Consider the following 11,099-nt stretch of genomic DNA (forward strand, 5'->3'; position numbering starts at 1 on the left):
ATTCATATCTTTTTAAAATCTTTCTTCTTTCACCTTAAAAATATGCTTCCTAGTCTTGAAATCCCCCATTCCAGGGAAAGGCCACCTGCAATTAACCCTATTGTGATGATGCTGCAGCTTCAAGAGATCACCTTTTCCTTTTAAGAGTAAGATTGACCAAGAGGTCATGAGCTGGCTACTGGTATCCATTTGAGTAAACATCTTGGGAGGCCTTCTTTTTTAATGCAACTTGAGTGAGTGTGACCAGTTCTCATGGGTTAGGATTTCTGGAGAGAAAAGGGAAGTATTTTCATTTTAAGTTATAATGAAAGATAGTTTTGGATATAGGTTTGCTCACTGAGCAGGAAGGTTAAATGCCAGATGTTTCGTCACTCTACTAGGTAACATCTTCAGTGGGCCTCAGGTGAAGCAATTCTGATAATTCCTGCTTACTATTTATATGTTTGGGTTGGTGATGTCATTTCCTGTGGTGACGTTATTTCCTATGCTGATGTTATTTCCTGTGGTGAAGCCACTTCCTATTTCTTTTCTCAAGGGGTGGTAGATGGGGTCTAACTCAATGTGTTTGTTGATAGAGTTTCAGTTGGAATGCCATGCTTCTAGGAATTCTTGTGTGTGTCTTTGTTTGGCTTGTCCTAGGATGGATGTGTTGTTTCAGTTCAAAGTGGTGTCCTTCCTTATCTGTATTTAAGGATACTAGTGAGAGAGGGTCATGTATTTCGTGGCTAGTTGGTGCCCATGTATCCTGGTGGCTGCCTGTTTGTCCAATGTAGTGTTTGTTACAGTTCTTGCACGGTATTTTGTAAATTACATTAGTTTTACTCGTTGTCTGTATAGGGTTCTTTCAAGTTCCTTAGCTGTTTTCCTAGCGTGTTGGTGGATTTGTGGGCTACCATGATGCTAAGGGGTCTGATTAGTCTGGCAGTCATTTCCAAGATGTCTTTGATGTAGGCGAGAATGGCGAGGGTTTCTGGATGTGTTTTGTCTGCTTGTTTGGGTTTGTTGCTGAGAAATCGGCAGACTGTGTTCATTGGATACCTGTTCTTTTTGAAAACACTGCTTAGGTGATTTTCCTCTGCTCTGCGTAGTTCCTCTGTGCTGCAGTGTGTGTTGGCTCATTGGAATAATGTTCTGATGCAGCTTCGTTTGTGGGTGTTGGGATGATTGCTTCTGTAGTTCTGTAGTTCAATATTTGGTCCAATGTAGACGATGGTTTGAAGTTCCCCATTGGCTATTCGCTGTACTGTGACATTTAGGAATGGCAGTTTGTTGTTGTTTTCCTCCTCTTTAGTGAATTTTATGCCAGTAAGGGTACTATTGATGGTCTTGAAGATTTCCTCTAATTTGTTTGATTTAGTGATGACAAAGGTGTCATCCACGTAGCCGACCCAAAGTTTGGGTTGGATGGTTGTCATCCCTAAATGAAACAAATCTAGACTGGTCAGTTCGAGTACTAAAGCTAGATACTGCTGCTGTTGAAAAACTGACTTGTAAACAGGAAAACCTGGACATACTCAGAGTTCAGGCAGCAGTGCAAAGGCAACGTTAAAATCATAGGTTGACGCAGTTTGCTGTCAATGACCAAAATCTCAACTCTGTTTCAGCTGCTGTCAGACCTCACTACTACTCCAGTGGTCTCCTAACCACCTTTATGTGCTTCAACTTATTCAAAGCTCTCATATTAAATCTCATACAGCCATCAGTCTGTGCTCACTGACCTACATTGGCTTCAAGTCTACTCAACACTTCAAATTTAAAATTATACTCCTTGTGTTCCCGCCTGTCCTTTCTTCGTAATCTCTTCCAGGCCCACAACCCCCTCTGCCAAACGCCCATCCCCCATTTAACTCTCCATCAACCCCTACTCTGACATCTCTTTCTTCCATCCCTCCCCTCTTCCTACCATTGGCTGCCAATCTCCCAGCTGTGTAGGCTCTATCTCTGTGATGCCCTAAACAAACTCCACCACCTCCTCTCCTCCTTCAAGCCATTCCCTCAAACTGACCTTTCTGACCAGGTTTGAATCCCTCCTTCCTAATCCCTCTTTACTTGACACAATGCTGATTTTTTTCTTTATGCCTCTTTTGCAAAGCATTTTAATCAGTCTTTCCCACTTTTAAAAGTGCTTTACAAATGCAGGTCATTCTTGCTATTTCTTAAATTGCTGAAAGTGCATTAAGAAATGATGTCATTCTTCCATAGCTTTGCCAATGTTGAGGATAATCTGTTGTCTTCAATCTGTCAATGTAATTAAATTCTTAGGTAAGATTTGCTGTGTTATTTACCTTTCCTGCACCACTAATCCATCAACCGAATTGCTGGTCAAGAACCGGACAAAGTCCATATTGCTGAATAATAACCTTATTAGCAGGAACTCTGGAGTTGGGGCAGACTGAAATCACCGCGATAAAGCCATACCACCGGTGTTCCCTAGACATTCACCAATGAGTGACTGGGTCTTTTATCTTTAGGGTAAAGAAAATGAAGTGCGGCTGATAGGTGTCTTTAAGATTATAAAGGGATCTGATAGGGTCGGCACAGAGAAGATATCTCTATTTGTCAGAAAGTTCAAAGTCATAGACCACAAATGTGAGTTTGTCACTTATACATTCAATGGAAAAATGACTTTTAAAGAAGGTTAACAGATGTCTTGGAGTATTTGTGTTTATCCTGCAGTACAACACTGATCTGTAGCAAAGTACTTTTGTTTGTCATTTGTGTAACTGACTTGTATGAGGATATAGGAGTTATGGTGACTAAGTTTGCAAATGTCAGCAAGATTGCTGGTGTGGTGGACAATGAATAAGGTGATCTAAGATTTCAAAGAGATCTTGATCAATTGGGTCAATGGGCTGAGGAGTGGCAGATGAAGTTTAATTTGGATGAATGTGAGGTCATGCATTTTGGCAATAAACAAAGACAGGACTTCTACAAATAATGAGAGGTCAGGCGGCATCCGAGGAGCAGGAGAATCAAAGTTTTGAGCATAAGCTCTTCATCAGGATGTATGCTTGAAACGTTGATTCTCCTGCTTCTCGGATGCTGCCTGACCAGCTGTGCTTTTCCAGCACAACACTCTCGACTCTGATTTCCAGCATCTGCAGTCTTCACTTTCTCCTAAGGGCACTGGGTAGTGTTGCTGAGCAGAGAGACTTAGGGATTCAGGTCCATAATTCTTTGAAATTTGCATCACAGGTAGACGAGGTGGTTAAGAAGGTGTTTGGCACACTTGCTTTCATTGCTCAGACCTTTGAATATAGGAGTTGAGTCATCATGTTGAAGTTGTTCGGGACATTGGTGAGGCCTCTTCTGGAGTTCTGTTTGCGGTTCTGGTTGCCCTGTTATGGGAAAAATATTATTAAACTGGAGAGGATTCAGAAAATATTTACCAGGGTACTGCTGGGAATGGAGAAATTGAGGTATAAAAATAGATTGAAAAGACTGGAACTTTTTTCACTGGAGTGTAGGAGGTTGAAGGATGACCTTGTAGAGGTTTATAAAATCATGAGGAGCATAGATAGGTGAATGACAAGGTTCTTTTCCCTCGGATGACAGAGTTCAAAACTAGGGGACATATTTTTAAGGTAAGAGGAGAAAGATTTAAAAGGGACATGAGGTGCAACTTTTTTTTACAGAGAGAGTGGTTCATGCTTGGAATGAATTGCCAGAGAAAGTGATGGTGCAGATACTGTTACAACGTTTGAAAGAAATTTGGTTAAGTTCATGAATTGGAAATGTTTAGATGGGCTTGGCCAAGTGCAAACAGGTGGGACTAGTTTAGTTTGGAAACACGGTCGGCGTGGACTAGTTGGACTGAAAGGTCTGATTACATGATGTTAACTTTATGATAGCAGTCATGTTATAGAGTAATAGCATCAACAAACTCTTTGATCCAACTTGTACATGCTGACCAGATATCCTAAATCAATCTTGTCCCATTTACCAGCATTTGGCCAATATCCTTTGAAACTCTTCTAATTCATTGACCCATCCAGATGCCTATTAAACGTTGTAATTGTACCAGCCTCCATCACGTCCTCTGGCAACCCATTCCATACACGTGTCACCCTCTGAGTGAAAAAGTTGCCCCTTAAGTAGTTTTTAAATCTTGCCCCTCTCACCTTAACCCATGAACTCTGGTTTTGGACTCCCAAAACCTGGAGAAAAGACCTTGGCTATGCGTCCTATCCATGCTCCTCATGATTTTATAAACTTCTATAAGCTCATCCCTCAGCCTTTGAAGCTCCAGGAAAAATAGCCCCAGCCTATTCAACCACACCCTATAGCTCAAACCCTCCAATCCTGGCAAAATTCTTTTCTGAACCCTTTCAAGTTTCAAAATATCTATAGCAGGGAGACCAGAATTGAATGCAGTATTCCAAAAGTGGCCTAACCAGTGTCCTGTTAGCTGCAACATGACCTTCCAACTCCTTTTTCCAATGCACTGACCAATAAAGGCAAGCATACTAAATGCCTTCCTCACTATCCTGTCCAGCTGCAACTCCACTTTCAAGGAACCATGAACCTGCACTCTAAGGTCTTTTTGTTGTTTATTAAAATTGCAAGTGTGTGCCTAGACCCATCAAGATCAATTGCATGTTCTGATTAACTCTCCTCAAACTTAGTTAGAGGGAGCCAGTCCAATGGAAACACAATCAGGTCCATTAAATTTAACTTGACCCCCACACAAAGGAAGGAGACTGATCAAGAATTTTACTCCTTTCTTGAAATTCTAAATTTCAATTACTTTATCTTAGGATAGATTTGAATTTTCTCAAATGTTTTATGAACCTGAGTAAACTTCCTCAGTAAATATTCCCTCAAATGTAAGTAAAATCAAAATACTGTGGATGCTGAAAATCTGAGACAAACACAGAAAATGCTGGAGAAACTCAGCAGGTCTGGTAGCATTCTGTAATGAGAGAAACAGAGTTAACATTTCAACTCCAATATGACTGTTTCAAAAGTGAGGGAATTCCTGCTTCTAATTCGCATTTGTATATGTATGTACAATCTTTCAAGTTTGTTCCATAATTAATAAATTCGATCATTTGACTCACAGCAATTATTGTATACATACATATATTGTTGAAATGTTTCAGCAAAAGTCGATATAATTGTGAATTTTTATAGTCAAGGATCAACCTGCTGATACAATGATCATTTGATTAAGCCACATGTATTTGTAAAAGGAGGACATACAAGCCAGTAACTGAGACTGTAAATTTTGAGCAACATAATCTAGTAACTGGTTACAAGGCCTGGATGGATTATGCCCAGAGGGACACTCTGGAATGTCATACCTGGGTAGGAGGGGCAGTATTGCAAACTGAACTGCAATCTCCTGTAAATTACCTCAAACTGTGAACACGATGGGAGAAAAGACAGCAGTTTTGATGAGAGATATAATAGTACTTTTGTTTTTCAGCAATGCATAAGAGGAATTAAAAATTAGTTCCAACCCTGGTCGATGTGACAATGGGTGACAGCACATGCTATAATTGAACAAATCAATAGCCATTTCTGGCATACAGGTAAAGAATTTCTATCCCAACTCCTCTCTCTCTCTCTCTCTCTCTCTCTATCTTTACTCTCCTTGCAGGAAGCCAGAAATCAAGTGAAAGTACAGTTGAAATGAAAAAGAAAAAAGCCTTTTAGCTGACTTTCAAGCTTCTTAAAATAAACTGCTTGCACTCATATCACCCAAAGTAGCAACCACAACATTCCTCTATCAAATCTTTGCAAACAATCCACCACATCCGTAAATTTGAAAAAACGTTTTTGGACTCACTACATATTTCTAACCTGTGTACATGCTTTGCATAATGGATTTCTTCTCCTGTTTAGTAATTAATAAATTCATACTTTTGTTAATGAAAGAAAGCCCAGTTAAATCAGCTCCTTTTAAAAGATAAATTCAGTTGCTCTTGGAGAAGGCAAGGGATCCTTATTAAATTCACCCTGTTGGAGCCAATTGAGGCTTTGGATTAATAAAGATGGACAGCCAATTCATTCTGCTATACCTGAGAGCTTCACAATTTGGAGCAAGCCATGTGAAATGTACCTGGAAATTGTTGTAATGATACATTCATACAGTGCACAAAGGAAGATAGTTGTGGTTGTTGAAGGTCAATAACCTCAGCCCCAGAACATCACTGCAAGAGTTGCTCAGGATAATGACGTTGGTTAACCATCTTCAGATGCTTCAACAAGCTTCACTCAGAACTGGGGACATTCGCTGATATTGCATAATGTTCAGCACCATTCATGATTCTTCAGACATTGAAGCAGTCTGTATCCATATTCTACAAAATCTGGACTACATCCAGGTTGGGCTGCAAAGTGGCAAGTAACACTTTGTCAAACCAAATGCAAGGCAATGACCATCCCCACCAGGAGAGAATCTAATAATTGTCTCTTGATGTCCAATGACATTAGCATTGCCGAATCCCCATTACCAACATCATGGTGGTTACCATTGACTAGAACCTGAACTGAATGGGTCATATGAATATTGAGGCTACAAGAGCAGGTCTGCTGCTAGGATCTTTAAGATTAGATGAAATCTGTGCTGAGGTCAGCCTTTCGACCTCCTAAGGCTGCTCCATTATTCAATATCATCATGGCTGACCTTTTCTGTTTCAAATTCCACTTTCCCATTTATCCTTGAATACCCTGTCTAACAAAAGCTTGCAGGTTACTCATTCAAAGAACTTCAATAAGTCATTTGGAAATGATCATCCTTTGTCAAAACCATTCCAATGCTGCCTGATTACTTTGAGTTTTTCTCTGCGTGAAGCTATAATGTTTTTAATGATTGTTGCTAACACCTCGCCACAACATTCAACAAACTAACTGGTGGATATTTCCCCATATTCTGCCTTCCTCCCTTCTATATTATATTTATTATTTTCCAATCTGATGAAACCTTTCCAGAAACCAACAACTTTTGGAAAATTAATGCCAATACATCAATTACCTCATTAGCCTTGTTTATGAGCCAAGGATGAAATCTATCTGGGCCTGGAGCCTTGTCAACCCACAGTTCTATCAGTTTGCTTTGTACCACTTCCCTTATGATTTTAAGTGTGCTACGTTGCCCCCTCCTTTCCATCTCCTAATTCATAGTTATCGCTTGAATGTTTTTGTATTCTCTATAGTGAAGATAGAAGCAAAATGTTGATTCATTGCACGCACCATTTCTTTATTGTTTAATACTAACTCCCATTCTCATTCTCTAGAGGAGCAAAATTCACTCTAGTTACACTTTTAATTTTTAAATACCTGCAGAAATTCTTACTATTTATGTTTACATTCCTTATTAGCTTCCTGCCACATTTTAATTCCTTCATCTTGGTTAACCTTTTAGTCATTCTCTGCCATTCTTTATATTCTGACCAGTTATTTCACCTGCTGTTCATTCATTTGCAGTTTTATGCTTTTAACTTCAGTTGATGTTTTCCCTAATTTCCTTAATTAACTACAGTTGGTGGTTCTTTGTTTTGGATCTTTTCTTAACAGTGGGAATGTACTTATTTTGAAATGTATTCTTAAATGTCTGCCACTGTAGTTCTATTGACCTATTCTTAGCCTACTATTCCTGTTCACTTCAGCTTTCATATTCTCTTAGTTGTCTTTATTTAGATTTAAGATATTTGTCTTCGCTCCCATCTTCTCCTTGGTAAACTGGATATAAAAGTCAAGCATATTGTGGTTGTTGCTACCTTAATTCTGAGGTCACTAATTAATACTGTCACATCACATGATTTCAAGTCTAATCTAACCCGTTCTCTGGTTGGTTTTAAAGCATGCTGCTGTAAGAAACTTTCTCAAAAGCATTGTATGAATGTTTAACCCAGGCTACTATTGCTAATCTGCTTTTTCACATTTAAAGTCACTCACAATTATTGCTGATATTTTATCATATGCACTTAATACTTTGTCTTGAATACTTTGTCCCACATTGTAATTACTATGAGGGACCCTGTAGATCACTCCCAACAGTGACTTCCTTCACCTATTTATTCATGTCCTCACAAACCTATTTTACATCCTAATCTCCTCAACCAAGTTCATCTTGAACAATTATACAAATGCCATCCTTGATTAACAGTGCTACCATTCCACCTTTAGCTAGTTCCTGTTTCTCCTGCCTGTCATATACGTCTCAATATTCAAGATCTAATCCTTGTCATCCTGAAGACATGCCTCTATAATTATATTCTGATCATATTTATTTGTTTTTATTTGTGCTATCAATTCATTTGCTTTGTTCTGAATGCTATACACATCAGGCTTATTTTTCTTATCTTTGTAATGTCCAGTCTTGAAGGCAGGTGCATTCCCAGTTAGCGTCATAGAAATGTACAGCAGAGAAACAGACCCTTTGTTCCAACTCATCCATGCCAACCAGATATCATCAATTAATCTAGTCCTACTTGCCAGCATTTGGCCTATATCCCAAAACCATTCCTATTCAAATATCCAACCAGATGCCTTTTAAATGTTGTAATGTGCCAGCCCCCATCACTTCCTCTGGCAGCTCATACCATACCTACACCCCCCTCTGCACAAAAACGTTGTTCCTTAGGTCCCTTTAAATCTTTCCCCTCTCACCTTAAACCTATGCCCTCTAATCTTGGATTCCCCTACCTTGGGGAAAAGACCTTGACTATTCACCCTATCCATGCCCCTCATGATTTTACAAACCTCTATAAGATCATGCCTCAGCCTCCAGCACTCCAGAGAAAATAGCCCCAGCCTATTCAGCCTCTCCCGATAGCTGAAACTCTCCAACATCTTCATAAATCTTTTCTGAACCCTTTCAGGTTTCACAACATCTTTCCAATCGCAGGGAGACCAGAAGTCTTTACTCTCTCTAGCCCTTCCTGCTCTTCTGTGGCCCTCATTTTCCATATTACTGTGTTCCTACTTAGCATGTCTCTACTCTTTGATATAAAGCATCTTTCCACATTTGATCCCTTGCCCTCACTGGTTTATTCAGGTGTAGACTGTCTGAATAGTACAGCCATGCAAAAGTGAGGACTGCAGATGCTGGGAACCAGGGTTTAGATCAGAGTGGTGCTGGAGAAGCACAGCAGGTCAGGCAGCATCTGAGGAGCAGGAAAATTGACATTTCGGGCAAAAGCCCTTCATCAAGAATAGAGGCAGGAAACCTCCACGGTGGAGAGATAAATGGTGGAATGGGGGTGGGGGGGGCTGTGGGGGTGTGTGCTGGGGAGAAGGTAGCAAAGAGTACAATAGGTGAATGGGGCTGGGGATGGAGGTGATAGGTCAGAGGGGAGGGTGGAGTGGATAGGTGGGAAGGGAGATTGGCAGGTAGGACAGGTCATGGGGGACAGTGCTGAGCTGGCAGGTTAGAACTGAGGTAAAGTGGGGGAGGGGAAATGAGGAAACTAGTGAAGTCCACATTGATGCCCTGGGGTTGAAGTGTTCCGAGGCGGAAGATGAGGTGTTCTTCCTCCAGGCATCGGGTGGTGAGGGAGCGACGGTGGAGGAAGCCAAGACCTCCATGTCCTCGGCAGAGTGGAAGGGGGAGTTGAAATGTTGGGCGACGTGGCAGTGGGGTTGATTGGTGCGGGTGTCCCAGAGATGTTCCGCTTTCCGCAAAGAACCTCTGTGACTACCTGGTCGGGTCCACGCCCCCCATCAAACCACCCTCCCATCCTGGTAACCTCCCCTGCCACCGCAGGAATTGCAAAACCTGCACCCACATCTCCTCCCTCACTTCCATCCAAGGCCCTAAAGGAGCCTTCCACATCCATCAAAGTTTCACTTGCACATCCACCAATATCATTTATTGTATCCGTTGCTCCTGATGCAGTCTCCTCTACATTGGGGAGACTGGACGCCTCCTAGCAGAGCACTTTAGGGAACATCTCCGGGACACCCGTACCAATCAACCCCACCGCCATGTGGCCCAACATTTCAACTCCCCCTCCCACTCTGCCGAGGACATGGAGGTCCTGGGCCTCCTCCACTGCTGCTTCCTCACCACCTGACGCCTGGAGGAAGAACGCCTCATCTTCCGCCTCAGAACACTTCAACCCCAGGGCATCAATGTGGACTTCACCAGTTTCCTCATTTCCCCTCCCCCTACCTTACCCCAGTTCCAACCTTCCAGCTCAGCACTGTCCTCATGACCTGTCCTACCTGCCAATCTCCCTTCCCACCTATCTGCTCTACCCTCCCCTCCTACCCTCTGACCTATCACCTCCATTCCCACCCCCATTCACCTATCGTACTCTTTGCTACCTTCTCCCCAGCAACCACCTCACCCGCCCCCCCCCCCCCCCCATTTATCTTCCACCCTGGAGGCTTCCTGCCTCTATTCCTGATGAAGTGCTTTTGCCCGAAACATCAATTTTCCTGCTCCTCTGATGCTGCCTGACCAGCTGTGCTTTTCCAGCACGACTCTGAATAGTCCAGCCCTCAATTTTCCCATGATTGGGACCAGTCGTCCACACACTGAAACCCACTTCTCCTAATCAATCTTTGAGTCACATATTCATCTCTCTAATTTTATGTACACTCTGCCAATTTGTACTTGACTCAGGTAATAATCCAGCGATTACAACCTAGGATGTAAAATAGGTTTTGTGGATGTGAAGAAATAGGTGAAGGAAATGACTGTTGGGAGTGATTTCCTTGAGACCCTGCTTTTTACTGTAGTGCCTAGCTCGTCATACTCTCCCTTCATACTCTCTTTCCTCGTTCTAACTGTGCCATTGGTACCTACATGAACCACCTATCGCTATACAAAGCAAGGGCAAGTAGGCACCACCAAATTTTTCAACTTTTTTTTACTTCTGGAGATTTGTTGCAGAAGATGCAATTGAGGTAAATGCAATTATATTTACAAATATATCATTTGATGAAATGTCATAATAGGAATATATCAAACTATATTTGACAAATGCCTGTTTCCCGTTTGCAATTCAAATATGACTGAGTTTCCCGACCTAAATATAAATGAGAAAATACATTATAAGTAAATATAAAGTGTACGCATTTCCCGTAAATTGTTTGATTTTCTATCTTCAAAGCCCCATTGACAAATATATGTAAGCAATAGCAAC

Source organism: Chiloscyllium plagiosum, unplaced genomic scaffold, assembly GCF_037043375.1.
Source record: "Chiloscyllium plagiosum isolate Xiang-an unplaced genomic scaffold, Cpla_swu_hap1 HiC_scaffold_25, whole genome shotgun sequence".
NCBI lineage: Eukaryota > Metazoa > Chordata > Chondrichthyes > Orectolobiformes > Hemiscylliidae > Chiloscyllium > Chiloscyllium plagiosum.